The following is a 16,319-nucleotide window of genomic DNA, read 5'->3' as shown; positions in this document are numbered from 1 at the left end:
ATGTACGTTCTTATATGGGTAAGAGCTTTGGATATCTGAGTCCTCGCTTCCAAAGTATTTGCAACTTCTGTGGTCGCTCGAAGAGTCCTCTGGCTACATTCCTGGAGGGTGGACTTGAATTACAAAAAGTTGTTGTAATCTTTCCCCTTTGGTGCAGAATTGGGCAACATTGTGGCCACTGTTGCAGTTTCTAAATCTGTTTTTTTTTGCCTTCAGCTGCTCCTCCAAAGCCTTGGACTTCCTCATTCTGTTTCTTTCAACTCCAAGGCAAGTAAAAGGGCAGTCGTTTCCTAGGTACATTAGTTCCCACAAGTCTGCTAAACCACGCACTTGGGCTGCCAGATTTCCAGCTGTAAAGCCTGATGATATAACCTACATCTGATATGTCGGGGGAGGGTGGCAGGCCAACTTCTTCAGTTTGCAGAGTCCTGGTGTCAAACCACCATGACACCTGAGTACAAGAACCTTTCTGAAGCATCCTGCACAACAATTATTTTTGTACGGGTCTTCCATCACATCCAATCAAGGCTTTAGCTCTCCAGGAAGCTAATCAATCTCTACCACAATCCAGGGTAATTATACAGGTTTTTACTGTACGCTTTTCCTGGTACAGAAACCAAATGGTTACTATTGGTCCATTCTCAACTTCAAGACACTCAAGTTTATCTGTGTACCCAGAAACCTCCATTGTCCTGTTATTGGAACCTGGAGATTTTATGGCATCTTTGGAGGCATACCTGCATGTGCCTATCACAGCCACCCATCAGCAGTTCAGGTTTGATGTCCTTCATGGCAGCATTATCAATTTCAGGAGCTGCCCTTTGGACTTTCTATAGATCGGGTCTATTGACAGTTGTGTCAGCAAAGCTCAGGCGTCAGGGTTTTATAATTCTGTCATACCTGGACAACCTTCTGTTCAGGCACATTCCCTGTAGGTATTACAATACTATCTTCAGTGGTCCATTGCACACAGCTTGGTTGTCCTTAGATGATGTTACATCTAGGTTTTCTATTAGATTCTCAGATTTGGTGGATTTTCCTGCCAGCAGACAAAATTACAGCTCTTTAGTCTCGAGGCAGAGATTCTTAAACACTGGTGAGGTCTTGGGGTCCACCTTCGACATGGTGAAGTATGCCCAATTTCACTCCAGACTCCTTCAACGCCTGATCTTGCCAAGTGGAATGGATGGTATGCAGTACTTAGGTCGACAGTCACTAAGTTGACCACTTATGATCGATAGTAACTAGGTCAGCATCTAAGAATGGTCGACATACCCTAGGTCAACAGTGACAGAAGGTCATCAAAAGCTTAAAGTCAACATAGACATGGCTATGAATTTTTAACTTTTTTTTTTAAATGTGTTTTTTCATACTAGTGGGCATAGAGTAAGAATATAATAGTGCCCGACGCATGGCGACATAGGTCAACAGATATTAAAAAAAATGTGAAAAACTCATGTCAACCTTATTCATGTCGACCATGTCCATGTTGACGTAAAGCTTGTGTTGAACTTCTGTCAGTGTCGACCTAGGGTACAACGACCTTTCTTAGGTGTTGACCTTTTCACGGTCGACCATTAGTGGTCGACCTAGACATTGTCTATCATCTATACTGTAACCGATATGGATAGCATTGCCTGATCAGGCCCCTTCCCCGAGGTTCAGCTCTACCTCTCGTGGTGACTCAACATATAACATTAGGACAAGGGTCAACCCTTTGGGATTTCAGATTGAGTACTTCTCGCTAAAGATGCCAGCCTCCATGGGTGGTGAGCAGTGACCAGCTAACAATCCTTTCAAGAACGATGGACCACTCTCAAAAGTCAATTAATATCCTGGAAGTGGCGTGCATCCTCACTTAGGTGGTACATCATCTCTTGGCCATGTTCAACCCCATAGTCTTCAACTGGGAGGTGGACTTTCTAAGCCAACAGGAAGTTTATGCTGGAGGGTAGGCTCTTCATCCAATGTGCAAACTGCTTCTGTACGGGCCCAGGACCATTGTACTCGCAGCCTCCTTCATGGATGCTCTGGTGGTACATTGGACCTTTAATATGGCTTAAGTTTTTTGCCTCCCTTCTGCCAGGGGTTTTGCACAAGTTCTGTAGGAAATTGAACAGTCCTACTTATAGCTTTGCACTTGCCAAGGTGTCACTAGTTCACATGCCTACAGAGTTTCTCAATAGACTCCTTCAGTCACCGGAACATAGCTCACCTGTTTCTCCTCTATCTCTAAAGTCGTTGCTTTTGAGTCATCCCTCAATGGCTGGACCTAGGTCTCCACTTGGTGTCCCTCAAGGATATAGATTGCTCTGTCCCTGTGGTTTCAGCAGAAGATAGCTCTCTTGCCTGATGTTAGGATTTTCCTTCAGGGAGTTCTCCACATCCTAACTCACTTTGTCCCTACGGTGGCTTTGCAAGATTTGTCCTTGGTTCTCTGGTAATTACAGGCTCCTATGTTTGATCCTTTGGATTCATTAGACCTCAAGTGGCTGGCGGCAAAGATGTTCCCCTAAATTCGCAGCTTTTGATGATGATATTTTATTATACTTTGCTAACCCAAGATTAGGCATGCCTCATGTTATTGAGTTATTGGAGATTTTTAAATCATTAACTGGATTTGCAATATATTATACAAAAACTGAAGCCATAGCCTTTTTTCCAGAAGTCAAAACTGGATGGGGAAGTTTATTCCCTTTTCCGTGGGCCCAAAATATTTGTAATACTTGTATTACAAATATCAAGGTGCCTAATTATTATTATAAACTTTGGGTGAGATTTAATAGGATGAGATATTCAGAAAGTGAGAGATTTGGGAAGAAATCTCCAGTTTTTTTTAAAGCGGCAATCATTTACACTGCAAAACTTAGTTTGATCTCTAGGATCCGAACCCGCTCATCCCTATTTTAAATGTAATAGTTTTGCATGTAATTTTATATATATATTGCTTTATTTTTATTCAGTGTTATTTTGAATGAAGTACTACCTTCCAGTTAATTTTGATTTTGTAAAGTCAATCCAATAGTTATAGGGACTAGCGTTGCTATTTGTTGTATTTGTATGGTACACCTCTAACCTCTCTTTGCAGTATGGTCTTTCTTTTGTCCCTCATCGCTCCAGTCCTTCTTACAACTGTTGGTGTGCACAGCGGGGCACGCCAGCCCGGTACCACAGCATCTGATGCAGATACAGTTTCACTGCTTATGGTCATGTTCCCAAGTACAAACTCTCTGCATAGCATTGCAGGATTACATTACAAGATTGTTAAAAATATCCTTTAAAACTGATAAGTGTTTAGCCCTTTGGGGGATTTAGTCGAAAGATAATTTTACTGTTTTATCAGAAGGTAATACAACTCTTTCATTGAAATTGGCATCTGCCACCAAGAAAACTATATTATCCCAATGAATGTCCACTGAAGCCTTAAGTAGTCAACTTGTACTCCCCAGAATATCACATTTGTTTTCTATGGACTGGACATAAACATCCTTAAGCAATGATAAAATGAGAAATAAAAATTCTTTGACACTGGGCTCCCATATGTGCATACATTATCTGATGATTTGAAAGACACTTTGAGAAAATCTATCTCACTGAATGATACAATATTGAATCTCTTAGCAATGGTCCTCCTTTCTGATGTAGTGATACTCCATTTATATTTAAATGTACTTATTTGTGTAATGCTTGATCTATGTGATTACTGTAGGAAGTCCTTATGGGGCCTACACACGTGGCGAGTTCAGGGCATTTTCTAAGGGATCTAGCTACAAAATACATAGTGCTCAGAACTCTCAGCAAATCTCTACGTGTGTAGGCCCTCTTACTCTGCTAAAATGTATAATTGTGTTTAATGCATAACAATCCTCATGTATGTTACTATGTTTTTGATTTTGTAACCGGTCAATAAAATTTGTTGAAAAAGGAAATGTTACCCTTGAGGTGGTCTGTGCACTTTATGTGGAACAAGCTAGGGGGGGGGCGGGATTCTGGATCACATGCAGTATGCAGTGATCCGAATTCGGCCTCTGCCACGATGGTCGGAGTTTGTCCAAACCCCGACTGCAACCGGCCTTGAGGGAGGGCGCTGGGCCATGGGATGCCCAACATTTTATGGGGCTAATGTTGCGGAACCCGCAAATAAAGTTGATACCATTGAATCATTTTTTAAAGTTGCGACTATTGAATAATTTCTCCTGCAGTGGTGGCAAGCAAGGGGATGTGTATTTGTTACCATCCCCTCGCATGGTTGAAGGGGAAACAGTGGCGGGGGGGGGGGGGGGGCAGATATTTAGCAAAACGGCCTCTCTGGTGATCGGTAAGATGCGATCTTTGCTTGTGTCACTTGTGAGATGTTTTATTTGGCATGCCTGCTAAATAATTGTGCAAAGCAGCCACATGGTCTTTTGTCCACACCCTCCTCAGGTTTTATGCCTTTCATACATTTGCCTCTCAGTATGCTGCCTTTGGGAGCCGGATTCTTCTTACTGCTCTCCTCCACTAGGGGAACTGCTTTGGGACATCCCCAAGGTAATCATTTAGGATCTCTATGGACCCTGAATAAGAAAAAAAAGAATTATGGTAGACCTACTTTTGTTAATTCTTTGTTTATTTGCAGGCTCCACAGGGTGCCCACCCTGATGCTCCTGCCTTCTATGGGTATTCCTACATGGTCACTAGATCGCCCACTGTACTGTGAGTGTTTCTTGTGTGTACCATTATAAAAAAAATTCTGGTACTTGTGTATTATCACGGCGCCCATCGCATCGCATACCACTAATTAAGGTATGCGATGGGACCGATTTGAGGCTTTTCCCGGGCAGAGTGTACAATTTTAATATTGCGTCGCATCGCATTCCATTATAATGCCATGCAATGCGATTTTAATGTTAAATGCCCAGCCAGACCCGATTTTTAATTGTATCCCCACCCTGATGGTTAATAAGTATGTTAAATGCCCCCCCCACCCCCATTGTTAACGCCACCCCACTATCAACGCCAACCCGAAGCGTGGTGAGCACAGTGAGCCCCGCGAGGGGACGCGCATAACTTCACAAGTATTACGCGTCCCCTCGCTGCGCCTGCCACGCTTTGGGCTCGGTGGCTCGCTGCGCTCGCCACACTATGTAAAATCAACTCCACAACGATGTGGATAGTGGGGGTATGAAAAGGTTGGAGGACACGTACTGCCGCCCATCGCGGGCTCGTTGCGCTCGGCACGCTTCGGGTTGCCGTTGATAGTGGGGTGGCATTAACAATGGGGGGGGGCATTTAACATAGTCATTACCCATCAGGGTGGGTGTACAATCTAAAATCAGGTCTAGGGGGCATTTAACAAAGGAATTATGCATCTGGGTGCATGTCCGACTTAAAATCGGTCGCATTGCATGCGATCATATCGCATGCGATGCGTCGCGGTTTTTGGTTGTACAATGACCTGCGATGGAAATCGGGGGTGCCCTGATAATACACAAGTACCAAATGTCTCTACTGCTTTGGGCTTGTCCACTAAACTGGATAGTCTTTGACTGGGGGTGGGGTATAGGGGCAGAGGCGTAACTATAGAGGGTGCAGGCAATGCAGCTGCTATGGGGCCCAGCTGGTTGGGGGGGCCTGAAGCAATCCCTGCACCCTCTACATTTGTTTTTTTTTCCTTAATTTCGATTATCAACCCATAGGCCAGGTTAGGGCGAGGGGAGATAGCAGCAGCACCGGTATGTGGTGTACAAGCACAAGCATCTGCGTCTGTTAGTCACGCACCGCCTGTGCTTCTGCAGACCCCAGAGAGCATGGTGCGGCGTGACGGCCAGCATGTCTCCAACGACTGGGTTGGAGGCTGCGTGGAGAGCCAGTCCTTGGGTTGTTGAGGGTGGGTGTTGAGGGCTGTGGCTGAAGCTGGAAATGGGGGAGTCTGCAGCGAGAGTCGATCATGGAGGGCTTGGAGGCTGCAGTGGGAGCCAGTGGAGAGGCTGTGCGGTAGTAACTCCGGAGGGCTACTGCTGGTGCGCATCGTCTCTAAATATCTGCTGTCGAGGAAGAGACCACTGAAAAATCATTTTGACAAGTAGCTCAAATTACAACAATAGCAATGGCATATAACATGACTGCTAGAGCTGCCGCCACATCGTGCAGTTTACGGAACAGAGCAGAGCTGCTGCACATTCCCAATGGCAGCAGTTTCCTCTACCAAGTCTGCTGTGTGTGTGTGTATCCTTAGTCAGTGCACTGGACCAAGAGAGTAGCTGCCATGAGGTATCCAGACTCCTGATAGATTGACTCTAGGTCAACACCCAAAAGGTTGAAGGGGTCCAAAGGTCTGGCCTTGGGCGGTGCAATGAGATTGCATCCCATCACATGCGATCGCACCTCCCGCAAAATTTCATGTGATCGCATGCGATTTTATAGGGTGCGATGCCATTTAATGTACTATACACTTGTATGACATACTTCCACTCGCCACACGCCGACGTGGATAGTGGGGGTATGAAAAGGTCGGGAGGACGCGTTCTGCCGCAGCTTGCCACGCTCCGGGGTGGCGTGGATAGTGGGGTGGGGGTGGCTAAATCCCATTGTATGTCATACAAGTGTATACTACATTAAATGGCATTGCACCCTATAAAATCGCATTCGATTTTGCGGGAGGTGCCATGCGATGCGATCTCATCGCACTGCCCAAGGCCATAGAGCAGTGAATAAATTACATAGGAAAATCGCATCGCATGCAAAAAAAAAAAAACACATGCGATTACATAAGTACCGACCCGCCTTATTTTTGTTTTTACATTTACTCCAATTCTATTCTTGAGTTTGCACACCGTAATGCCACTTACACATTTTGCCACACACCGCAATACCCATTACATGTTTTGCCACAGACCACAATACCCATTACACATTTTGCCACACACTGCGATGCTCATTACACATTTTGACACACACTGCGATGCCCATTACACATTATGCCACACACCATGATGCCCATTACACGTTATGCCACACATGGCCATTACACGTTATGACAGGGCTTGGCAAATGTTTTTTAAAATGTAGGAACCAGACAAAATAAAAATAGGGATAGTGCACGCCGAAAGTTGCACATTATACCAAACACCGTAATGCCCATTATACGTTATACCAAACACTATAATCCCCATAACACTTTATGCCACACACTGTAATGTCCATTATATATAATACCAAACACCATAAAGCCTATTACATATAAGTGCTGCTTACCTACATGCTCGTTGCTATGGGTTTCATGCTTGATGTCATAGATTGCATGCTCTCTGCCAGAGGTTTCATGATCTGTCAGGGGTTGCATGCTTTTGCCAACAGGGTACATACTCTATGCCAGGGGTTATTTACTCTGCCAGGGGTTACATGCTCGTTGCCAAGAGGGGAGTGAGTGGTGAAGCCAGCCAGGGTGATTGTGAGACTGGCAGCCGGGCAGAGAAATGAAGGAAGCACAGCCAGCGACTATCTCTGACTTTGATGCCTGAGCTGGTACGAGATTTAAATTAATCGCTGACCTGCTCTTGTATCTTAGTCAGGCCAGCGGCTATTATCTCTGCCGGCAGCGCAGCTGCCTTCTAAGCTAACAAATAATTTGTGCTATAGCCCTGATTGCGGGAGCGCGCATCGCATAGTACAGAACGGAGACGGACACAACGGAGCGTGTATGGGTTTCTTAACTATGTTGTTCAAGCTTTAATACACAGACAAGCACAAAGTAGCTATATAACAGGAGGGACTATTACCTACAGTAAGATTTACATATTAAACATAGAAGGCCCCCTGCCACTCACTGCTCTTCCAAGTAGAGCAACGGTTAATAGATGCTGTTCACGTTAAGCCACAGTAGAGGCTCTTAGACATGTTACATCACAGAAAAGCTCCTTATACACATTATGTCATGTTAGATTCCCTTACACATTTTACACCAAAGTAAAGATCCACATTATGGGCCTGGTTCAGAGTTGATTGCAGGTTCAGAGCTAATTGCAGTGACTTTGCTATTTGGAGAATTATTGAACAAGTGTGCTTTAAATAGCAATAACATTCCTGACCCCTATGTACTGGCAGTTTGAGTGTAGTAGTCCCTGTTTTCCTGCATATGGTGGAAAAAATGCAGGCATACCCAGGTGTTTTTGTGGAGGGTCAGCAATAACTACTTCTAACCTGTCTCAGGTCAGTGGAAGGTTCAAACTTTCAGATGCACAGCCGGGTACAATCATTTGGTTTGCTAACTGTGACATGATCTGTGAGTGGATCGCAAATTAGTGTGTACACTTAACAATGTTAACGATACACTCTCCCTGTACTGCGGCTTACATTACATAATCCTTCTCACACCAGTAGCCTTAGGTTTGCGCATTTTGAGTGTTAGGTGTGCAGAGGCACACCCTAATGAACAGCTCCCTGCTGCTACGATGCTTCAGCTACAGGGCCTCTGGTGGCCCCCGGCCATTTGAAATGCAGCACCGGTTAGTGAGCCAATCAGAGCTCGCGTGTGTGTTTTGCATTATTATTTGTACTTAACCATTGTCATATCACTACATATAGAGAAAGTAGTAGTGCTAGACAATAATAAATTTAAAATTACACATTTTTTACTTCTATACTGAATAATCCTGCTAACATGTACATCCTTGTTTTGCTTTTCTACACGTAAATGTTAAAGCACGAGGTATCTTTATTGCATATGCACAATGCCATAATTAATGCGTCCAGTCGCTCTGCCTATGTTTATTATTGTCAAAATCTTCAATAAAAATTACTGAATTAAAAAAAAAAATTACACATTTAATAATGACATAATATCATGATGCACAGATAGTAAAAAATGAAATATAAAATAAAAGCACAGACACCTCAATTGAGCCTCTTCACTGCATACACTGGCATTTTGTGGGTACCATTTAATAAAGTTGCAAGTTAAGGACCTGTGAGGTGTCTATTTCTTAAACTAGAGACACACTGTACTTGTCTTTGGGGCCGGCACCACCACTCGGCAGCTCTAGGCATTTGCCTAGGGCGCCGGCACCTGGAGGGCGGCAGTTCGCCCATCACCCCCAGCGAACTGTGTAAAAAAATTGCTGCCCCGGCGTCCCTGCAGTGCTGGGGCGGTCAGGGGTGTCCGTGCCGTAGGGGTACCTGCGGCGCCGTCATGTGTATAAAGCTGGCTGCGGCCGGCGGGGTCCCTGTAGTGAATAGCAAATAACTAGCGCTTCCCGCGCCTCCGCGCGCATAGCGCTAGTTATTTGCTATTCACTACAGGGACCCCGCCGGCCGCAGCCAGCTTTATACACATGACAGCGCCGCAGGTACCCCTACGGCACGGACACCCCTGACCGCCCCAGCACTGCAGGGATGCCGGGGGCAGCAATTTTTTTACACAGGTACCACCCCCCCCCCCTCCCCCCGGCACCGGGGCGCCCCCACCCCTTGTCTTCTTGCTCAGTTGTGCACCGAGGCTTTCCACTTCTCTTTCTACTCTGGTTAGAGCCTGTTTGTGCAGTTCTGTGAAAGGAGTAGTACACACCGTTATAGAAAATGTTCAGTTTCTTGGCAATTTCTCTTATGGAATACCCTTCATTTCGAAGAACAAGAAAAGACTGTCGAGTTTCACATGAAAGTTCTCTTTTTCTGCCCATTTTGTGAATATAATGGAAGCCACAAATATTATGCTCCAGATACTCAACTAGCTCAAACGGAGGGCAGTTTTATAGCTTTTCTAACAAGCAAACCAGTTTTCAGCTGTGCTAACATAATTTCAACATAATCACAATTGTTTTCAAGGGTTTTCTCATCATCCATTGGTCTTCTAATGCGATTAGCAAACACAATGAATCATTAGCACACTGGAGTGACGGTTGCTGGACATGGGCCTCTATAAACCTATATAGATATTTCTTTAATAACCAGATATTTAGTATATAATATAGTCATTTCCCACAATAACAATGTATACAGTGTATTTCTGATTAATGTTATCTTCATTGAAAAAAAACAGTGCTTTTCTTTAAAAAATAAGGCCATTTTTGAACGGTAGTGTACATCATCAAAAATGACTATGCAGACGCAATCAGCTCCAACATTTCGTATTTTATTCCATTTTCAAGGATAGACTAGAAATAAATTCCAATTTTGGTCCAGTACAAACACCCTTGATCAGGGGAATAACACCAAAGTCCAATATAAGACTGCAGCTCCCTTTTTCAAACAATGCACGGCATCCAGGGTCAAGGATGATCAAATCTGAGAAAAACAAAGAAAAGAGGGGTGCTCCATGGTGCACATAAACAACAGTTTTATTTTAGGAGACAAGTAACTCCAATTAAAAGTATAAGCAATTGCTTGTACCATAAAAACAAACTCTGTGGACTGGCTACCACATGACATGAAACAATACCCGGGGCACACTGCTCCAATATGCTCCACCAGAAGCTGATTCGGGGAAAGCCTCAGGCGCTGGATTGCGCTCGGGGATACTCCAACCTCGGAAGCCGTGGATGACACCGGACAGCTGAGACGCCGGATGATGGACGGGTATCTGAAGCCACGGTCTGACGCGTTTCGTCACTGGGACTTTGTCAGAGGGTGTGGCTTCAGACATACCCGAAGCAGCTTATGTAAGAGATTCCTCCAATCAGAATCTGGAACTAGGTGGATGACATCACCTGCTGAAAAATGTAACCCAATACACCATTTAAGTGCACTGAGCAAGACTACGTGTAATGTAGAAACACTGGTTTTAAATGGAACATTAGCAATAACCCGATTCTGATATTCGGAACTGCGTACTACATAATACCACATTATAAACAATTACAATAAATCATAATAAATCAAAAACAATGCATAAATAACATTAAATTTACACAGCACATAAAAAAAGATAATACATCAATAATGTAAGCTCAAATACAATTATTGATTAATAAAAGGGGTTATTTCATAACCCTCATTTAACACCATGAGGGACCAGAGTATTTAATTTTAAAATCCAATATGTCTCCCGACGAAGCAACAACTTGTCACTATTGCCACCTCGTTTCGGTTGGGTAACCTGTTCAATAGCCCTAATAATCAAACTGCTGGGATCTTTATTATGACAGTTTTTAAAGTGGCGTGGTACACTATGGTTGGTAAGACCATGAGAGATATTACGCATATGCTCCAACCAATGATCCCCCTAATTTTACGAAGGCTGTGTGCGGCAAAAGATTTTGGCTGTGCAACTTTGGAAGGAAATTTAAATTTTTGTGCGTCACTTATATATAACTGCAAAATGACGTTCAGCATTTGTGTTAACTTTACTTCAAAATGATAATAAACATTTAAACATTCAAAACACAGCACACAATGTAGTTAATGGGTGAAAGACACATTAATTGAGTCCACAACTGCAAAAAGGGACCACTGCTGCTTGGTGCGCTCTGTTGTAATGTCTGTGCGCACGCTCCTCGAGTTGTGTGCGCGCGCACGTGCGCACAGCTTAGAGGGAACACTGGCTCCAACGCTCTAATTTTCAGAGCCCTCTTAGTCTTACCAACATAAAAAAGTTTACAGCTACAAGAAAGCACATAAATCACATATGTGGTATTGCAATTAATAAATTGGTGCATTTTGATCTCATTAAGTCCAGATTGTATCAAATATGTGCTTCTTGCAATATGCTTACACACCTTGCAACTTCCACAGGCAAAACATCCCTTAAGTTCCAAAAAAGTACTACTTGAAGGTTCCAGCTGGCTTCTTGCTATCATATTTTTCAGAGTTTTGGCCTTCTTGTAGACAATTTTTGGTCTATTAGATAAAGACTGTCCTAATATGGGATCAAGCTTCAATATGTGCCAGTTTTTCTCAAAAATGTGTTTAATTTATTTTTATTTTTTCTTTATCATTAAACTGTGTCACAAATAAACACTCATTTCTATTGTTAGTGGTATGAGCAGGGTCTCTCTGTTTGTATTTTAGGAGGTCCTCCCGTTTCAAATCCCTTGCTCTCTCACGTGCACGAACAATATTACCAGAAGGGTAACCTCTTTCCTCAAATCTATCAGTATAGACATCTGCTTGTGTGTCATAAGTAGAGATATCCGAACAGTTCCTTCGGAGACGGATGAACTGGGAGAAAGGTATATTCTCCTTCCAGGACCGTAAATGACAGCTCTGGTACTGTAAATAACTATTACAATCCACCTGCTTAAAATAAGTAGATGTTTCAATGGTATTAACCGATGGATAATTATCCACACTAAGCAGTAAATCCAGATATTTAATATGTTTCGTACTGAAATTTGATGTGAAGGTAAGGTTGTAAGAATTTTGATTCAAAGACCACAAATGCATGAATGATATCTCATCACCCCTCCATACAATTAAAATAAAGGCTATTTTTGTAACCTCAGATGTTTTTCCCAACTCCCCATGTATAGATTTGCTAGACTTGGGGCACATATCGTCCCCATCGCCGTGCCCCAAATCTGCAAATACCAACACCCCAAAAATTCAAAATAATTGTGCTCCAATACGAAGCGCAAGCACTCACAAATGAATTTGATCTTAAATGGGGGAAGGTCACTCCCATGCCTCAAAACCTCATGTATAGATTCTATACCCTTTTCATGGGGGATCTTAGTGTAAAGGGAGGAAACATCGATTGTCCCGAAGCTATAATCATCCTTCCACTCAATACCACTCAATGGCCCTTATTCTGATCGGTGCGGATATTCCCGCATGCGGACGGCCCGCCGATGTTGATCGTCTGCGCATGTGCAGAGGTCACTCTGCGCATGTGCAGGCGATTTCGCCGCACGGATTCTTTATACGCCGCACAGGGGGCGTAGAGGGGCGTGAGGGGCTACTTAGCCTCATTACCCTATGCATACGCACCCCGTTTCATGGGCGTTCCCATGCAAACGCGGGGCGTATGCATGGTAATGAGGCCGTGACGCGTGGGTACGGGGCGGGCATCTGACATCGCCGGATGTCAGCTGCCCGCCCCCATACATGTTTTCACACGGACAAGTGTCCGTGTGGTCTTGTGTTGCGGGACCTGGTGGAGCGTGCGGCCCTGCATTCGATGTTCGGCGACCATCGAATGCAGGGGCAGCTCCCAAGACGGAGGAGGCGTATCCCCGTCCAATTTCATGCGGATCGCCACATATCCGCGTACGGACGGCAGGTGGCGATCCGTATGGAAGGCGGGGATTCGCCTGCACGGTCGCATATTCTGATCGGGCCGCACCGATCAGAATAAGGCCCAATATTTTGAGCATGTGTGTGAATCCTTGACGTAAGTGTCAAGGAGAGGAACATGTTTTTTAATATATGTGTCAACATATTCAGAAAGGCGTGATATATCTTATATATTTAGCCAAATCTGTCACTCATCCCATGTGTGTATAACGTTTCCGCCCAGCGGGATACACAAACCCGCCTCCCCTAGGGAAAAGACCAGTGTTCTATGTGTATAACGTTCCCACCCAGCGGGATACACATACCCGCCCCCCCTAGGGAAAAGACCAGTGTGATACACACCACCATCCTATTGACATCACCTCCCCCACCAGCCAGGGCTACAGTACACGCACACCATCCAACAGGTGACACACACACACCCCCCGCGGACCCCCCTTCCCGCGATTCACGCCCCCCTGCGCCCCCCTCCCGCGATTTGCAGACCCCCCTGCGATTCCCGGACCCCTGCGCCTGCCGCAATTTGTGGACCCACCCGGCCCCCTTACCGCAATCCCCCCCTAGCGGACCCCCGCGACCCCACTCCCATGTTTCACGGACCCCCATGAGAATGGGGGGGATCCTGTACCGCCACAAGACGGTGCCACCCCTAGGTGGGAAATCCACCCCTGGCTGCCACACTGCAGGTTCCCCCACTGCCAGAAGCATCCCCACGGTCCTCTGCACCAGCGCCACAACTTTTATCAATGTCTTGCCCATATACCACTATTATACGGCCTCCTGCTCTCATGCACCCTCACTCCCTCCCAGTGGGAGGAGACGCTCACCCACTGCCGGGAGCTGCATACTGTCCCCCACCCTCCTCCAGTTCTAGGGATGCCCATCGACCATCAATGATTTCAAATCATTGATGGTTTATAGCCAATGTTGAATACTTTTGCCATGGATGTGGGAGGACCAGATAGTTTCCCTACATTGATGGCAAAGGAGAACCGATCAAGTTTCAAATTTTTTAAGGTGCCGGGACACGAAGCATAGCTCCGCCCCCCCCCCCCCCCCACACACCCGGAAGTCCCACCACCGAGTTCTGATTGACCCACGGCCTTTTCAGTCAGATATAATGGATGACCATCGATAGCTATAACAATCGATGGTTATCCAAGTAATATTTCACTATTATCGATGGCAGGGTGCAAAATTGCCATCAATGCCAACCATCGATGGCGTCTGCACCATTGGCCATCCCTACTCTGCAACAGTCCAAAACCTTTACTACCCCTCATGCCCACACAACCCTATCACTGCCCTACCTCCTGTTCTCTTGCCCCATAACTTCCGCCAGTGGGGACCTGCTCACCCTGTGTTGCCCACATTCCCCTATCATGCTTTACCATCCAGCCTCCTGCTCTCATGCACCCTAATTCCCACCCAGTAAGAGGAGACACTGACTCAGTGCCACCGTCCTGTGCTGCCACGCTGGACCTTCACCCACTGGCAGAAGCTGCACAGTGTACCCCACCCTCCTCTTTAGTCCATCCTTATGCCCACACACCCCTATCACTACCCAGTCTCCTGTTTTCCTGTGTCTTGACATCCGCCAGTGGGGAGCCGCTGACTCAAAAACACCCTACTATACTATTGCGCACACACACCTAAACAACACGCACGCACCTAAACAACATGCACACACACCCCCACACCCACAAATGTCACTGTACCCTCCACACTATCAATGTACATCTTACTCTGTAACTGCTTTTTAATTAAACAAAACAATGCACACCCCCTTCCAAATCATATGCTCTCTATTTAACACATTTCACCTATAACTCAAGTTGCAATACAGGCCATCTTTCATACAATTCTAACCATATTTCTCACAATACAAAAGTTCACAAATTAAGGCGGCGCAGCCCCTTATGCCGGTGTGAAGAGCGCCCGATGAATCGGCCTGGAGTGCCGCGTCCATATTTAAGAGGGTAGTTGTGTTGTTTGCATTGAGTCTGATGATAATGATGTTGCATTGAAACGTTGCTGTTCACTCAATAAAGAAAATTTGTTTTCAAAAGCCTGGAGTGCCGCGTCCATATACCTGATGATAGTGCACAAACCTGTATCCTGATGATAGTGCACAAATAAAAGCACTGAAACGTTGACACGACACGTCGACTTGGTCCTGTCGTCATTTCCTTATTTGGATGAGAAAGCTGAGTGCCGCACCTACTTACCTTGTGAACATGCTTACCTGAAGCTGTGGGGCACCGGTGAAAGCTTCCAGTGCAACGGGAGTGCCGGTCCACCTGGATCTATATATATATATATATATATATGTACACACACACACGAAAAGCCTGTGTTTGTCCCTCTGCACCTTACTCTGTAGGAGAGACCTCACAGTCTCAGTGCGGCCTCTGATTAAAAACCCTCCTAGGCTGCTGCTGTTCTACATGGGCCTGAGAAGCATGTAATGAGCTCCACCAATCAGAGCTCAGCACAAACGTCTCAGCCTCTGCCCTCTGGTGCAAAGTGGGACTTAGTCAACTCCCAGTAATGCACTGCACACTTGTGCAGTCAGTGTGCCTTGGCTCCCAATGCTCAGCACCATTAATCATTGTCACATTAGCAAATAGGTGAAGCTGCAGCACTACCCCACTCCCATGCACAAAACCTTTAGCTTAAAAAAATAAATATATTTTTAAATATATGCCAACCACAGGGGGCCCCTCGCTAGAGGGGGGCCCAGGGGTACTGACCCCTTGTGCCCCCATTATTATCCGGTCCTGGGATGTGCCGCACTGCGCACTGTCAAAAGAGCGTGCCATACTAATTGTAAAGGTTGTGTCTATGCTATGGGTGTGTCTATGCTTAAATGCTTGTTGTTGTGAAATATTTCTATATAACCTTTGTAACAATATATTTTGGCAAGTTTTGCAAGTATTGATACTAACATTGGTGCCTGCAATATGGGGTTTCTTGTTTGCAACTATATATTCTATGTGGTGTTTATTTTCAATTTACTCAGCACAGTACACATGATTAATGTGATGCCTATTCAATAAATTCTGAATGCAACCTGACCTTGTGTGAATCCATCCCTAAGCATATCAGTATGT

The sequence above is a fragment of the Crinia signifera genome, chromosome 6, assembly GCF_055691185.1.
Source record: "Crinia signifera chromosome 6, ASM5569118v1, whole genome shotgun sequence".
In the NCBI taxonomy this organism is placed as follows: Eukaryota; Metazoa; Chordata; class Amphibia; order Anura; family Myobatrachidae; genus Crinia; species Crinia signifera.
The sequence above is the reverse complement of the archived record's forward strand: the minus strand, read 5'-3'. Positions refer to the sequence as shown.